Source organism: Schistocerca cancellata, chromosome 1, assembly GCF_023864275.1.
Source record: "Schistocerca cancellata isolate TAMUIC-IGC-003103 chromosome 1, iqSchCanc2.1, whole genome shotgun sequence".
NCBI lineage: Eukaryota > Metazoa > Arthropoda > Insecta > Orthoptera > Acrididae > Schistocerca > Schistocerca cancellata.
The window spans coordinates 1,152,678,149-1,152,696,178 of NC_064626.1; positions in this window are offsets into that span (position 1 = coordinate 1,152,678,149).

The window sequence follows — 18,030 nt, forward strand, 5'->3', positions numbered from 1 at the left end:
AAACATCATTAAATAACATAAAAGTACAGACAACATTTGTAGTAATACAGGCTTCACAAAAGAATTGAAATAAAGGTATACATCAATGTTACAGGAAGTATGACGTAAGTAAATAAATGAACAAATGAGAATATCTTTCGAAACATTAACTTCACACAGAACAGAGTAAATAATGTCTAAACATCTTTACAAAGTAAATAACATATTATTAATGCAAATTATATTTGACGATAACAGTATTCTTCATCATAGTGAATGTAGCTTTGTATTAGAAAAATTCTACAACATAACTCTTATCAGATAAACACATAAAGACAGGAAGAACACAAATACACAAGGGTACACAAACACATAGCGGAATAACACAAAAGGAAAGGACAAGGACTGTTTTCAGTATAGCATTTGCTACTGCAGTCCAACCCAAAATTTCATTCCACAGATCTTTCCTCTCATTTCAACATTTGTTCCCACGAAAAATCCAATCTAAGCATGCTTTCTGTACTTATATGTTCACATTTTTCCTGCCTCATTACTTATTTTTTTCCGGGAATGTAGACTATTGTGAAGTGGAATGCTTGCAGAACCAATGCCCAACGTTTTAACCTATCATAATTACTTTTGAAGACATAAGATTGTAATGCACGATGATCACTGTATACTTTTACGTGTTTACCAGAAAGAAAGAAACGGAATTTGTTAAATCCCCAAACGATAGCTAAAGCTTCTACTTCAGAAACGGAATAAATTTTTTCAGATTTCGTTATCATGCAGCTAGCAAAAGCAATGGTTTTCTGAGCAGTAGTGTCATGTTCTATGGCTTCTTGAAATAAATGGGCACCAAGACCGACTTTAGAAGAATCCATGCTAAAGCAGAAATCTTGTGAAGATCTGGATGAGCTAGTATTGGCGCGTTAAGTAGCACTTCTTTCAAAGAACTGAATTCCAACTGTGCCTGTTCGTCCCAGTTCCAGTGAGAGAACAAAGTTTTCGTGTAACTAGAATTTGCATATTCAGAAAACGGCGGTAAAAACTTACGAGACCTAGAAAACAGCGGACTTGTTTTTTTTTTTTTTGTGGATGGAACTGGAATGGCTCTGATTGCTTCTAACTTTTCAGGATCCGGCTGAATGCCTTCAGAAGAAATAATGTGTCCCAAAAATCTCACCTTTATCCTACTGAATTCAGACTTTTACAAGTTAACTGTAATTCCAGATTCTGCAAAAATACGTAACACACTGTTGAGGATGCGATTATGTTGTTCTCATGAGGCTTCTGCTATTACAATATCGTCCACATATAAGGTGATATGACGTTTTAAGAACTCAGGTAATATGGAATTTTGCCCACGAATGAATGCTGCCGAAGAAATGTTTGAACCAAAAGGAAGTTTCCGAAATTGATAACAAACGCCAAAACAAAGAAAAGCTGTGTATTTTCTACATTCTGGATGACGTTCGATCTGACAACAGCTGGATCTGAAAGCAATAGAAGACAACACTTTTACACCATTAAAATTTTGAAGAAGTTCTTCCAAAGTTTGCAGTTTAACTGTTTCAGGAGTGCTGATAGTACTGATTTGTCTAGGATCTAAGGCAAACCCGATCGATCCATTTTTCTTCTCAACAACTTGTAATGGATTGTTGCATGAGCTTACTGCAGGCTCAATAATGCCCTCATCAAGCATAGATTGTATTTCTGTCCTAACACGGTCCCTATAATGTGCCGGAATTACGTATGGTCTAACACAAAATTTAGTATGCTCAGGAACACGAAACTGGTATTGAAATCCTTGATTGTTCCTGTTTTGTGAGTAAAAACTGTGGAATGTGCTTGTAAAATGTCAAAAAGGTTCTACCTATCAGTGTCATTACAGTTCTCAATTGTTTGAATTTTATTCTGAATTAACTCATTAGTATCAAATACGTCGCCGATATCATCCCTGTCAATACTTGTAGGGTGATTGTTAGTGTTAAGTTCTGACGAAAGTTCCGAGCTGTTGTCTAACAAGAAGTACAGCCGATTAATTTCCTCATCATGGTTTGAGAACCAATCTTCAAATTTCAAAGCTATTGACTTACCTTCTTTCTCTAAACTTATTTCAGCATTGTGGAAGTTTAAGATAGCTTTGTATTCATTCAAAAAGCCTACTCCCAATATAATTTCCGTCGACAATGATGCAACAATAAGAAAGTTCATAGAGAATCTGTGGTTCTGACAAGAGAATTCTAAGTTGGTTTGTTGGCGTACATCTACACTTTTTCCAAAAATTGCACCTTTTAATTTAATCTTAAGTAAAGGAAATGTGGGGCAATTGTTCGATTTGTTGCATTTGCTAAAGGCTGTTTCACTAATTACTGAAATGGGACTGCCAGAGTCAAGTACTGCCATAAATTTTACGTCATTTACTGTAATATGAATTACAGGATATGCAATGTTGTTATGTTTTACGTCATGTTCCTGGAGTAAGATGTCCCTTATGTCTTCCATTTTTATGTAATTAATAGCCACGGCAGCTACATCGTCAGCTTCATAAGTATGTTTTGTGGCTGCCAACGGAGTGAGTCATTGTCTACTGACTCTTTGTTGTCGCGCGTTGTTATTGGGATTAGGAGACCTAACTTCTATAATTTCGAAATGTCGAGAGGGCCCTGCACTGTTTGAAGACTGCCGGTTTTTAAATTCTGGTCTGTTGTTAAGATTAAGTCGTCTGTTGTCATGTCGGTAATTTCTATAATTTCTTTCTTGTCGGTCACGTGGTGGAGAATTTCTCCTGGAATCGTAACTGCACAGTGGCCCATTGCGTCTGAAGTTATTCTGTCTCCCTTGATAATAATAGTTCTGGTTCCCATATTGTCTGTTTCTATGATTGTCTCTGTCATAGTCATTACCGCAGAGAGGTGATCTTTCCCTGTAATTATTATTCCTCTGCCAATGGTTGTCATACGGGTGGTGTATGTTTTGGTCACGATTTGCGTTGTAAGAATAGCCTTGTCGTGTCCAGTTATTATTTCTGTCGTCGCAGGATTGTGACAGATGTGACCTATAATTGTTGTTTTCCTGGTTCCGTGTCCCGTGATTTTCAGTGTCAATTTCCAATTCTTGTAAGAGTCCCTGAAAAGCCTCAATGTCATCTTTGCAACGTCCTGCCAAAACAATATGTCTTAAATGTCAGGCAATTTGATTAAGCAAATGCGGATGAGTTCTGAGGGGATGTATAGACTTGAAAGGTACTGATTCTTGTGAAAGAATATTTGACAAGATTGGAAAATTCATATTGTTCGAAATGTTTCATCATTATGATGCTATGAGAACGAAGTTTTTCGCGGCGGCACTTATGTATAAAATATTCTCGGTATTCTTGCCGCGTCAGTTCTAGATAAAATCTCGAGCTTTCGACGATTACCTCCATCGTCATCGTCAGGAGCTGACTGTCTCTACTGCTGCTATGGTAGCCTCTATATAGCCCGAAGACGGCTTCTGATTGGTCGGATTCTGATTGGTCGGCGATTACGTGCTGCTGTCTCAGACGGTGTCACTGTGTGCGCCGGTGGCGCCACCGCTTCCGTTTAAACGTAAACCTTGGAAGGAACGTCTCTGCTGCTTCTCTGCATCAAGCGCTCGTTTCCACGCACAGCTCAGATGGTATCCGCTATCGCGGTTAAAGTTCTTTTGGCTCATTCTGATTTCAACAGCCTCCTTAATAACAGAATCCCAGTACGTGGGGGCATGGGACAGAATTTTAGTTTCATCGAACAATATTTTGTGTTTGTTCGTGAGGCTGTGCTCCGCAATTGCCGATTTCTCAAGCTCTCTATTTTTAATGTGGCGTTGGTGTTCTGCACAGCGGTCGGAAACGGTACGAATAGTCTGACCTATATAATTGCTTCCACACTCACAGGGTATATTATAAAGATCAAAGATCAGAGTCAGCGCATGAAACAGCACGCACTGTCGTCAACCTGTCGGGCAAGAACCTGGACGAAGGAGCCATCTCGGCCCTTAATAAAGGTTTGAACTTTGCTCCTACACCACGTACTATACCCATCGTGGATCTTATCAGTGGAGTAGAACAGGCAGTGCGGCATCTTGCACAGGACGACGCCGACGAAGTGAGACTTGTTACCAGTCGCTTTTTGGCCTCAGCTAAGCCTCCCAGGTCTAATATCAGTAGAGAGGAGAGGGAGGGGCTCCGTTTACTTCAGAAGGATGAAGATCTTGTCATATTACCAGCTGACAAAGGAAATGCCACCGTGGTCCTTAATACTACCGAATATCATAGAAAAATGACTTCACTGTTGGAGGACAGTACGTATCAGTGTCTTAAACGGGACCCAACTTTGACGTACAGCAGAAAAACCATGAAGTTACTGAAGAATTCCGGGCTTCCAGACGATATTACAAAAAATCTCAGAGTCCGAGCTCCTCGACCGCCTAGGTTGTACGGACTACCGTAGCTCCATAAGGATAATGTTCCCATGAGACCTATTGTCAGTGCAATTGGTTCTCCTACTTATAAGCTGGCCAAATACTTAACAAAGTTGATGACTCCTATAGTTGGCCGGTGTGAACATCACATCAAAAACTCCCAGATGTTCATTGAGAAAATCAAAGATATTAGAGTTGGTCCAAATGACATTTTAGTCAGCCTGGATGTGGTGTCGCTGTTCACAAAAGTTCCTGTGGAGGACACTTTGAAAATGCTGGCGGATCTCTTTCCTCCTGAAACTATAAAATTGTTCCGGCACGTGATGACGACCACCTACTTCTTGTATGGTAATAAATTTTATGAAATGACAGACGGTATGGCAATGGGCTCTCCGTTGTCTCCATCATTGGCTAACTTTTTTATGGAGAATTTTGAAGAACGTGCACTAAATTCGGCTCCCCTCCGTCCGTCCTTATTTTATCGTTACGTTGACGATACATTTATGATCTGGCCACACGGCGAAGAAGCTCTTAAAGAATTCATTGAACACATGAACAGCATCCATTCGAACATCCAGTTCACTGTCGAGATGGAGAAGGAAGGGAGACTGCCTTTCTTAGACGTTTTAGTACAACGACAGACGGACGGGCGTCTTGGCCACTCTGTATACCGTAAGCCGACGCATACCGATTTATACCTGAACGCACAGAGTTTCCATCACCCTGCTCAGAAGAGAGCCGTTTTGAACACGTTGGTATATAGAGCCAAAACTGTTTCTGACGAGGACCACTTAAGGTTCGAGATTAATCACCTAAAGAACGTGTTCCGAAAGAACGGCTATAGTGCACGCGATATAAAGGCAGCGTTCTCCAAAAGAAGGAAACGTGATAATGCTGCAACCTCACAGGATGAAACACCGATGGCGGTTCTTCCTTTTTGTGGCGCAATTTCCAGCAAAATAGGAAGAGTCCTGCGTAGACGTGGTATTAGACCGATTTTTCGTCCTCCTAAGAAAATTAAGGAGATGATGCGCCCTGTTAAGGACAATCTCGACCTCAGGGTCCCCGGTGTTTATAATATACCCTGTGAGTGTGGAAGCAATTATATAGGTCAGACTATTCGTACCGTTTCCGACCGCTGTGCAGAACACCAACGCCACATTAAAAATAGAGAGCTTGAGAAATCGGCAATTGCGGAGCACAGCCTCACGAACAAACACAAAATATTGTTCGATGAAACTAAAATTCTGTCCCATGCCTCCACGTACTGGGATTCTGTTATTAAGGAGGCTGTTGAAATCAGAATGAGCCAAAAGAACTTTAACCGCGATAGCGGATACCATCTGAGCTGTGCGTGGAAACGAGCGCTTGATGCAGAGAAGCAGCAGAGACGTTCCTTCCAAGGTTTACGTTTAAACGGAAGCGGTGGCGCCACCGGCGCACACAGTGACACCGTCTGAGACAGCAGCACGTAATCGCCGACCAATCAGAATCCGACCAATCAGAAGCCGTCTTCGGGCTATATAGAGGCTACCATAGCAGCAGTAGAGACAGTCAGCTCCTGACGATGACGATGGAGGTAATCGTCGAAAGCTCGAGATTTTATCTAGAACTGACGCGGCAAGAATACCGAGAATATTTTATACATTATGATGCTATGTTTTACTTGATCTTGAGCAGCTTGAGGCCAATATGCTGAGAGGAAGGCATGATAAAATTCTCCTTCACTGTGACAATCGTGAATGACCGATCGCATTCTTACAGCTGGTTCATCCTCCACGTAGCCACACATAAATTCTAATATGTGCTCTAATGACCAGTTGGGAGGTAAACAATGAGAGAATTGATGAAGCCATGCTTGTGGATGAATGTCATTTCCGGAATTCTTAAATGTTTTAAATTTATGTGTAGTAATGAACAGCTTATAGTCAAAGTCATCATGACGGCGAGTTACATATCGGTCATTGTTACTTCGTGTCGGCGGTTCCATCTCAAAATTCGGTTCACCTTGCCAATTTCTTTCATAATTTCCAAAATACCCTGTGTTGCTACTTTGTGACTTTTCCTTATTTCTGAATCCTTCTTCTCATGTCGGAGCGCGAGTCTCCTCTGAAATATGTAATTCTTGTATTACTTGTACCAACTGATCTTGTACTTCCCGGATTTCTCTTTTGTGTTGCGTATTAATTTCGCTCTGATTTTGTTTGAATTTTCTAATAATGAACTGATTTCCTCCGCGTGTCTTTCTGAACCAAGTTTCAGAGTATCTACTGTGTTCTTTAAATTTCCTGACTTTTTGCAAGTTGTGTAACCGAATTGGTAGACGCAACTGAGTCAATTTTAGCCCCAAGGCGTCGTGATTTTCATGAACCATGGTTTGCAGTTCTTTTATGGCTGCTTCGTGATTCTGTAATGCATTTTCATGACGCGAAAAAATAGTTTGAAAATGCTCACAAATTTGTGTCTTTACGTCATTACAGACTTTTTGACATTTCGATTCCATGTTATGTAACTCAATAGTTAAATCTTCACGTGTTTTTGAAGTGTTTCTTTACTTTGTTTCTGATTTTGTTCCATTTGTTGCTGTGATTGTTTTTGATTTTGTTCCATTTGTCGTTGATTTTGTTTCATTTGTTGCAATAACTGCAATAATAATGTATTAGTGTCTAGAACCTGTTCCTCTATGCTTTTCAGCAATGCATTTGCACCGGCAACATTCGCATTTTGAAAAGCAGAAAATGTGTCTTGACTTAATTGAGAATAAGGTGAGGACGCAAAACCTGAATCTACTTTATTTGCAAGATTTTATCCTGTCATCAACTCCAGTGGATGACTCTGCAGGAGAGACGCTCAGTACTCGGTACAGGCTTTTGTTGAAGTTTCTAGAACATACCTTCACCGAGGAGTCAAGCAGTATATTGCTCCCTCCTATATATATCTCGCGGAGAGACCATGAGGATAAACTCAGAGAGATTAGAGCCCACACAGAGGCATACCGACAATCCTTCTTTCCACGAACAATACGAGACTGGAATAGAAGGGAGAATCGATAGAGGTACTCAAGGTACCCTCCGCCACACACCGACAGGTGGCTTGCGGAGTATGGATGCAGATGTAGATGTAGATTTCGGATTCCTGAGGCGAGCTGTTGCCGACCGATCGATCGACGATGCTTACCCGTTCACTAATTGTTTCACTGTCTACACCATTATTTATTGCCTGGTCCATTTCCCTATGCACAATTACCAAATTACTATTCTGAATATTTGTTAATTCATTACACAGTGGCACTAACATACTACTCTCGTCTTCAGTGTCATTTCTCAATTTACTTTGCAGCCTAGTGTTACGTTTTTCACACACCATAATTGCCAAAATATTTCACATGATAACACAGAAAAGCACAATTTGAAGAGTAAAAATAAGAAAACACCTTAAAATAGCAGTGAAAATAATATCCAATTAATTGTAAGCGCAGCTGCGAAATACTTGGTGCAAATCTACATGCATGCCACAACTGTTTTACAGCACAACAATGAAAAACTACAGCTAGAAAGGAAATTCTCTCTATAATTACGTGCTAGCAATAAACAATAACTACACTAATTACTCAAACTACAAGAAAAAGATCCGAAGATTCCAGTGAGGTATACTGGCAGGGTCGCCTTATGAAACGTCCCCTTTGAAAAAATATGAAAGACTGTGCTGGTAAACTTCTACATTATTTGATTTTCAAACAGCTGAACAAAACTCAACGTACTCAGACAATTTTCTCTTTACTTATTCTGATCATCACTAAACTGAGACACGCAATGCAATCTGACAAAAGAATGGCCCTGATTAACAATAACCTATACCTTTCATGAACCACTTACCTCACAAAAATCTTCGTTACTCGAACTACTGCAATACAGCGAGCGCCAATACTGCCAGCTAAATAAAAGATTCTAACTACTGAAGGCACTAACTACTGACGGGCATAGCTAGCAAATGAAAGACTTTGATAGAGAACAAACAATGTATTTACCTTAATAATGTTCAAAAGTCATCATCATATATATATGACATCCATCTTCACAAATTTCCTTTTTCTGGCGCACACACATCCAGATCGTCTGCTTATAGTAAGTAACCTCTCAAAACTCTGGCATCTCTCTCTCCACATCCACCACTGCTGGCGGCTCACCTCCACTACCCTACGCTACGCACTTTTCACATCCAACTGCCCAACACTACACAAGCGAATATTCCAACAATGAGTCCAACCAGCCACAGACTGCACACAGCGCAGTCAGCGATTTTCATACAGAGCACTACGTGGCGTTACCAACATAAAACCCTAAACAGCGTAGTTGCAGTATGAGATAAAATTTTAAACTTGGCAAATTCCTGAGAAAAAGTAGTTAACAGTAGGAAAGTCACATAGTCTGATAACAAATGATTTAAAATAATTTTTTCGTGTAATATAATTACAAATAAAGGATTTTTGGATATTTTTTATTTGCAAAACGTAGCTTCTTACTAAGTTTGAAGATTCTAGGTCAATGGTAAGAATGAATGCGAGTATCTAAATACAGAGCGTTTCAAAATGAATGTTCGGCTTCTAAGGCTTTGTAGCATTTATTACATTCAACTTACAGTTATAAATAAACCATCAAATGCAAGAACAGCTGAAACAGATTTTCTTACAAGTGTTGAATTAGGTGAAACAGCAAGTCATTACCGAAGACGACACAATCCAGAATATCTTCATCGTCATGCACCAACATTTCGTCTGCAAAGTTGACACATAAACCGTACGCTGTAGCCTTTTTACAGCTTGTAACAACTGCAGATCATAAGGACGTAGTTGTGAGCGTTTCCTTAAAGGTCTCCAGAAAGACATCACTGGAAATGCTAAATCACGACTACCCATCCGAACTGGTTTCTCGGTGCTTCGCGTGAAAGGCTCTCACTCGTTCAGCAAGTTCTTCAGTCAGTCTTGGTCGTTCCAGTCTCTTCCCTTTGCGTACAGGTATACAAACAAAACTGAGTTGCTCTTCCATTTGATGTATTATTTGTATTTGTAAGGGGGACGTAATAAATGATACAGAGCTTTAAAATCTGTATATTTGTTTTGAAACATCCTCTACATGACATAAATGGCCGTATCGTTTGATCACATTGACTTAGAAGCTTCAATTTTTTACACCGTCAGGGGACCATACACATAGTCGGACGGACAGATAGAGAGACTGTAACGTAGTATGTTATTACGAGTTGTCACCTTGCATTGAAAACGTAGCTTGCCGTGGAGCCGGGAGCAGGTTGTGGTTCTCACAAAAGTGAGAATGTGATATTTTATTAAAACTACTCTATGTAAGTGTATGCATGAGACGTCGAACAGATGTGCAGAACTATAGACCTATATCTCTAACGTCGATCAGTTGTAGAATTTTGGAACACGTATTGTGTTCGAGTATAATGACTTTTCTGGAGACTAGAAATCTACTCTGTAGGAATCAGCATGGGTTTCGAAAAAGACGGTCATGTGAAACCCAGCTCGCGCTATTCGTCCACGAGACTCAGAGGGCCATAGACACGGGTTCACAGGTAGATGCCGTGTTTCTTGACTTCCGCAAGGCGTTCGATACAGTTCCCCACAGTCGTTTAATGAACAAAGTAAGAGCATATGGACTATCAGACCAATTGTGTGATTGGATTGAGGAGTTCCTAGATAAGAGGACGCAGCATGTTATTCTCAATGGAGAGAAGTCTTCCGAAGTAAGAGTGATTTCAGGTGTGCCGCAGGGGAGTGTCATAGGACCGTTGCTATTCACAATATACATAAATGACCTGGTGGATGACATCGGAAGTTCACTGAGGCTTTTTGCAGATGATGCTGTGGTGTATCGAGAGGTTGTAACAATGGAAAATTGTACTGAAATGCAGGAGGATCTGCAGCGAATTGACGCATGGTGCAGGGAATGGCAATTGAATCTCAACGTAGACAAGTGTAATGTGCTGCGAATACACAGAAAGATAGATCCTTTATCATTTAGCTACAAAATAGCAGGTCAGCAACTGGAAGCAGTTAATACCATAAATTATCTGGGAGTACGCAATTGGAGTGGTTTAAAATGGAATGATCATATAATGTTGATCGTCGGTAAAGCAGATGCCAGACTGAGATTCACTGCAAGAATCCTAAGGAAATGCAATCCGAAAACAAAGGAAGTAGGTTACAGTACGCTTGTTCGCCCACTGCTTGAATACTGCTCAGCAGTGTGGGATCCGTACCAGATAGGGTTGATAGAAGAGATAGAGAAGTTCCAACGGAGAGCAGCGCGCTTCGTTACAGGATCATTTAGTAATCGCGAAAGCGTTACGGAGATGATAGATAAACTCCAGTGGAAGACTCTGCAGGAGAGACGCTCAGTAGCTCGGTACTGGCTTTTGTCAAAGTTTCGAGAACATACCTTCACCGAAGAGTCAAGCAGTATATTGCTCCCTCCTACGTATATCTCGCGAAGAGACCATGAGGATAAAATCAGAGAGATTAGAGCCCACACAGAGGCATACCGACAATCCTTCTTTCCACGAACAATACGAGACTGGAATAGAAGGGAGAACCGATAGAGGTACTGAAGGTACCCTCCGCCACACACCGTCAGGTGGCTTGTGGAGTATGGATGTAGATGTAGATGTAGATGTAATAGGGGAATTTGTGACGTATGTCCGAGTGAGCTTGATTTTGCAAATGGGAGCCAGAAGGGGCGTTAGGCATTCAGTTTATTAGTAATTTACTTTGTGGAAGGGAATTGTACAGTAGAGGATCGCACCCCTACTGCCAATAGCACTGGAACTGCTCAGACAACCCATCAGTGGTGCTGTGATGACAACTGACAGGACGTTGTTACGTAAACTATGGAACGATCTTGAGTACACGTCGACGTGTGACCAGAGGCGCACTCGTAGAACATTAGTAGAGTGCAAAATGCAAACTTTGCCGTTCTGTCAGTCGTTTTCGTACAAGCAATACTTTCGGAAATTATAGAGATTGTAGCAGCCATGTATATACATCTACAAGCATTTTCCTCTGGATTGATTTCCTTGTTCATGCAATATTTTTACAAGCAGTGTTGCCAATTGTCCAAAACGAAAGAAGCTAAATGCGCTTACAAAAAGAAAACAAAGAGCTGACATAAAGGAAGGTGTATTATTGTGCAGTTTTATTTTTGCAATAATTATACTGTGTAACAGTTTCTAAATAATGTCAAAATGCATAAAAACAATAAAATTTCACATCTAAACTGGCCGTATCGCTCCTAAGGAGTAGACAGAAGCAAGATTTAATTTTATATTTATTTTCTTAATTTGGAGTCTGCTGGACATCACAGTAATAAAAAGAATTAACTGCGGAAGTATAACATTATTTGAATTACATATCCTTGATGTTACAGAAACAATAGACTTGAATTTTAAACGTTGAAAAGGGTTGATATGCCATACTACGCCACGTTAATTTAAACATTAATCGCTGTACCTCTACGCAGTTCGATCGCTGGCATATTGTTTGTCTGTTTCATACTGCTTAAATAAAAACCTCCTTTACTGAGAACGGCTTCCTTCATCGCTGTGAACTTGCGGGATTTTGCTGACGTCAGCTATGTTGCAAGAGCATTTTCTTTAACACTCCCAGCTGTTTATATTTCGTAATTTTGTTTTCCTTCTTGTGTATGTATGTCGGAACACAAGCCAACATGGCTCTAGTTTGCTTTGTTGTCTTTTTTAATTCAGTCGGATATTAAGTTTTCGTGGGATACTAATGCACGTTGAAATCTGAGATAGATGCAAATAGTTTTCCTTTAATCACAATTGATTTCAGTTTTTCCGATAGTCAATAAAAAAAGCCAGAAAGAAACGCCAAATAATTGTGAGGAAAAGTCATGCTTCCGGATCCAGCTAAATCACTCGTTTGCCAGCTAAATGGTATCAAAAATGAAGTCAGAGTCAGCTCTAAAAAAGCCGATTTGGCAACAGTGATGCAGGGGTATTATTTACGTTCGGTTCCGCGTAGTCTGTGACCAACTGTAATAGAAAAGTAAAACGCATCTGAGAAAGTCACTGTCATACCGTAACTGTAACTGCACGTTACGGCTGCAGTGTACAGGAACAACTGAACCGAATATAGACGTTCTTGTAAAACGGAGAGAGAGCTAGAAGATCCAGAGTGCGACAGATGATTAAAAATCGTTACACACTTAATGTCTGATAAAAAAAAGAGAAATTTATGGCTACTTAACAATCCGTTTGAGTGGAAGCAATTCGTTTTGGTTTATTTGTTTGATTTATGGTAGTGGCCTAAATGTTTTTGGATGCAAACGTGAGAAAATACGCGGTGTTGCCATCGTCTCCGCTTCAAGTCTCCATACGGCTACCCACGGCCCCCTCCCTACCCTGCGGCTATTAAGGGTGTAGGATGCTCGCCGCTCGCAGGTCGGAAGGGTTGAGTGCGTTCCAACATGGACTCGTCACGGGGCGTCACCTGAGTAACAAAACCGTCAGTGACATTTCAATCCTTCTAAAGCTGCCTAAGTCGCCTGCCGGTGACGTGACTGTGAAGTGGAAACGAGAAGAAACAGCCACAGATAAACCCAGACCAAGCAGACCGTATGTGCTGACGAACAGGGAGCTTGTAAGAAATCGCATGAAATAAGTGGAAGCATTCACTCGTAGGACCACCCAAAGTGCTACCAGTAGTTCAGCTAGCACAGTAAATGTGCGTAGGAGGTTAAGAAGAATGGGGTACGATGTCCGAACAGCTCCTAAAAAGGTGCGCAATTCTGTAGTCAGACTTAAGCGACGCTGAGGTGGCGTAAAGAGTGACACCAGTGGAAAGTGGATGGCTGGAAACGAATGCTTCGGAGTGATGAGTCACGCTATACGCTGTGACAGTCCGATGGAAGTCATAGCGCAGCATCTTTGAGGCAATGTTTTATGGACGATAACATTCCTGAAATGGACTGGCCTGCCCAGAGTCTCAACCTAATGAAACACTTTTGCGATGAGTCAGATCGTTGACTTCTCTCCAAACCCCCTCTGTTTTCGGCTCTTGAGGAAGAATGGGCCGCCATTCCTCCACAGAGATTCAGACACCTCACTGAAAGTGTCGCCGGTGGAGTTCAAGCCATCATAAAGGCGAAGGATGGACACATCCTACACTACTGGCAATTTCTACACCAAGAAGAAATGCAGGTGATAAACGGGTATTCATTGGACAAATATATTATACTAGAACTGACATGTGATTACAGTTTCACGGAATTTGGGTGCATAGATCCTGAGAAATCAGTACTCAAAACAACCACCTCTGGACGTAATAACGGCCTTGATATGCCTGGGTATTGAGTCAAACAGAGATTGGATGGCGTGTACAGGTACAGCTGCCCATACAGTTCATCAACTGGCGTATTGTGTTGAGCCAGTTGCTCGGCCACCATTGACCAGACGTTTTCAGTTGGTGAGAGATCTGGAGGATGTGCTGGCCAGGGCAGCAGTCGAACATTTTCTGTATCCAGAAATTTAACCGACAGGAAGAAGATGCTGTGATGTGCAAATGATTAGCTTTGCAGAGCGTTCACACAAGGTTGGCGCCGACGGCGACATCTCCAACGTGCTGAAATGAGAAAAGTTTCCAACCAATTTCTCATACACAAACAGCAGTTGACCGGCGATGCCTGGTGAAACGTTGTTGTGATGCCTCGTGTAAGGAGGAGAAATGCGTACCATCACGTTTCCGACTTTTATAGAGGTCGGATGGAAGCCTATCGCGATTGCGGTTTATCGTATCGCGACATTGCTGCTCGCGTTGGTCGAGATCCAATGACTGTGGAATCGGTGGGTTCAGGAGGGTAATACGGAACGCCGTGCTGGATCCCAACAGCCTCGTCTCACTAGCAGTCGAGATGTCATGCATCTTATCCGCAAGGCTGTAACGGATCGTGCAGTCACGTCTCGATCCCTGAGTCAACAGGTGGGGACGTTTGCAAGACGCACAGTTCGACGACGTTTGCAGCAGCATGGACTATCAGCTCGGAGACCATCGCTGCGGTTACCCTTGACGCTGCATCACAGACAGGAGCGCCTGTGATGGTGTACTCAACGACGAACCTGGGTGCACGAGTGGCAAAACGTCAGTTTTTCGGATGAATCCAGGTTCTGTTTACAGCATCATGATGGTTGCATCCGTGTTTGGCGACATCGCGGTGAACGCACATTGGAAGCTTGTATTCGTCATCGCCATACTGGCATATCATCCGGCGTGATGGTATGGGGTGCCATCGGTTACACGTCTCGGTCGCCTCTTGTTCGCATTGACGGCACTTTGAACAGTGGACGTTACATTTCAGATGTGTTACGACCCGTGGCTCTACCCTTCATTCGATCCCTGCGAAACCCTACATTTCAGCAGGATAATGCACGACCGGATGTTGCAGGTCCTGTACGGGCCTTTCTGGATACAGAAAATGTTCGACTGCTGCCCTGGCCGGCACATCCTCCAGATCTCTCACCAACTGAAAGCGTCTGGTCAATGGTGGCCGAGCAACTGGCTCCTCACAATACGCCAGTCACTACTCTTGATGAACTGTGGTATGGTGTTGAAGCTGCATGGGCAGCTGTACCTGTACACGCCATCCAAGCTCTGTTTGACTCAATGCCCAGGCGTATCAAGGCCGCTATTACGGCCAGAGGTGGTTGTTCTGGATACTGATTTCTCAGGATCTATGCACCCAAATTGCGTGAAAATGTAATCACATGTCAGATCTAGTAGAATATATTTGTCCAATGAATACCCGTTTATCATCTGCATTTCTTCTTGGTGTAGCAATTTTAATGGCCAGTAGTGTACTACGAGAATGTCTGAAACATAAAAAACGATTATGGCCTTTTATGTAACTATGGTTTGGCGAGAGCCTATAATCCATACAGATGACTGCTATTTATTCTTGACTCCACCTATAAAAAAGAAAACCCACTCAATACCCGAATGTTCCGTCTACTATTCGAGCTATTCCACATTCAGATACTTTACCAGTTCGTACTTTACCCCCAAACTTAGAGGTGGAAACAGAAGATGATGACAGTGCAGAAGAAGAACCCAAGGAGGTTTTGACGCATCCCACGGCCCAGATTTTGAGGAAAAGGATAATAAACCACACCGAATGAGTCAATTGGAATTGAGTGATCTCATTCGAGACCTTGGTTTACCAAAGGAGAAAGCAGAACTTTTAGGTTCAAGATTACATCAATGGATTCATCTCCAATATGATGTCAGTGTCTCACATTACAGATAACGTCACAGGAATGTGCTTCCTTATTTTGACAAGAAAAGCAGTCTTGTTGTATGCTGCGGTGTTAATGGTCTGATGAAATGATTTAATTTGAAGCATGATCCTGTGGAATACAGGGTATTCATAAACTTCTCCGAGCTACGTTTGGGAGCTGCACTACTTCACAACGGCAACCAACTAGTCCTTTTGGTTATGCAGTTCACATGAAGGAGATTTACGCAAATGTGAAAGCCCACTTCGACTCAACGAAACACACTGAACAAAAATAGAAAATATGTGGCGATCTAAGATTTATCGCTGTTCTGTTAGAAATGCAGCTAGGCTACACTAACTGTATGTCTGTTGCTTGTTATGTTTGTGAAACAGTAGGGATACAAATCATATCATATTCAAGCAAGAAATCGTAACCCTTGTGAGAAAAATGTCTTTGCTGAACCTTTCGTGGACCGAACACTAGATATAAGGTTAGGGTTTATGAAACTTTATGCCAAAGCAATCAACCAAGAAGGACAAGCATTGTAAGTACTGAAGAGGCAAAAGTTAAGGAAGGTATTTTTGTTGGGTCACAAATTAGTCACCTGGTAAAGGAGTCTGCGTTTAATTGAGTTATGGAGGGGAAAGAAGAGGAAGTTTGGGAAGTCTTCAAGGAAGTTATTCATGGATTGTATGTCAACAAAAGAGACGATAACCATTCTTAGCTCGTGGCAGTACTCCTGCAAAAATAACTCAAATCGCATACATGTTCCTTAAGGTGCATTTTTTCCACGCCCAACTAGACTTTTTCCCTCCTTGTTGTAAAGCTATCAGTGATGAACACAGGGAGCGATTCCATCAGGAAATTGCTGTATTGGAACAGAGATGTCAAGGCCATTGGACTGAAGCAACGATTGCAGATTCCTGCTGCTCTCTGTACAGGGATGCTCCAGAATTCATTTACAAGAAGAAACCCAAAAAACAACGAGCTCACGAAGCCACCACACGATTCTCTTCAGACCTAACGACATGCCATGGGTTCTTCCACAAATTTAGAACGCACATTTAAAAAAATACAGCTAAACTTTCAATGTTTTTGACATGTTAAATCAAAACGTTTCCTCTCGATCCGCTAAGGTAAAATATTCCCGCCGATTGCGAATCACGGAAACTAGAGCAAATACATTTTTTTCTGTGTCATATTATTTTCTTTTTCACTAAATTTGGTAAAATTTGACTCAGGAAGTGAAACAAACACTTAAAAATATTTTTTTTACGTTAGCCAGTGTAATTAGTTAACAATACTTCATGACAAATTTTTATGAAAAGCTAATGAAAATGTTTTTGGAGTTCTTACCGCTCACCATGAAAGCTGCAACGTCCGGTTGTGCTCAGTAGGGACCAGGTGACCAAGTTGACTATCATTGCTCTAGAGGTACGACAACGCGAACAATGGACATTGCATATTGGTTACAATGTACCCAGGAAATGTTGCACGGCAACTTTGTGACCACGTGAATTGCAGCCGCGTATTGGCAACATTGACGGCCGTTGTAGTCACTCTGCAATACAGCGCCGTAAAATATTGGCCGTGTAAACATGCCGTAAAGCTTTCACGGTAGATATTTGCGTCCTTGCTGATACATTTTGATAGATATCAGACCATGATCAACGGCATGTTGCAAGTCCGCAACTGTTATTATAGCCGCTGATGATGTCCGCAGCATCACGAGACAGAAGTTAAGACACACGGATATGCCTTAGACAGGACAAATACCCATAAAACAGAAATCACGGAGGATACAAGCGATCTTCTCCGTGAGAGCTGCGCAAACGAACCATTTTTGGTATTGTGTGATTCTTGAGTTTCTCCCGGCGTCTTTGATAATCGAAATATCCACGGGTGTGCTGCCGGTCTATAGTGTCCAACGGGCACAATATTTCGGCGATCGTACATGTCGCCATCATCAGGTGAACTGACGGACTGAGCTCCTGTGAACGTGCCGGCACGGAGATCCGTACGCTATGGCTGCTCAGAGGGAACTGGGTTCGATCGCGGCGGCGGCCGATTTAAATACCCTCCGCCCGCGGCGCGCTCCCTCCGCCGTCCGCGCCCCGCGCCACGGTCGCGTGGTGGAACAGATTGCGACGGCGTCTGAGATGACGTCGGCGTGATGGCTCTGTCCGCCGTGGTCGTCACAACTATACGTTTGCTCGATTTACTCTTGATTAACCCAATCGCTGGTTCCCAAGCCTTGCTAAGATTATAGCCACAGTCACGGTTTATGAGGTCGTCATT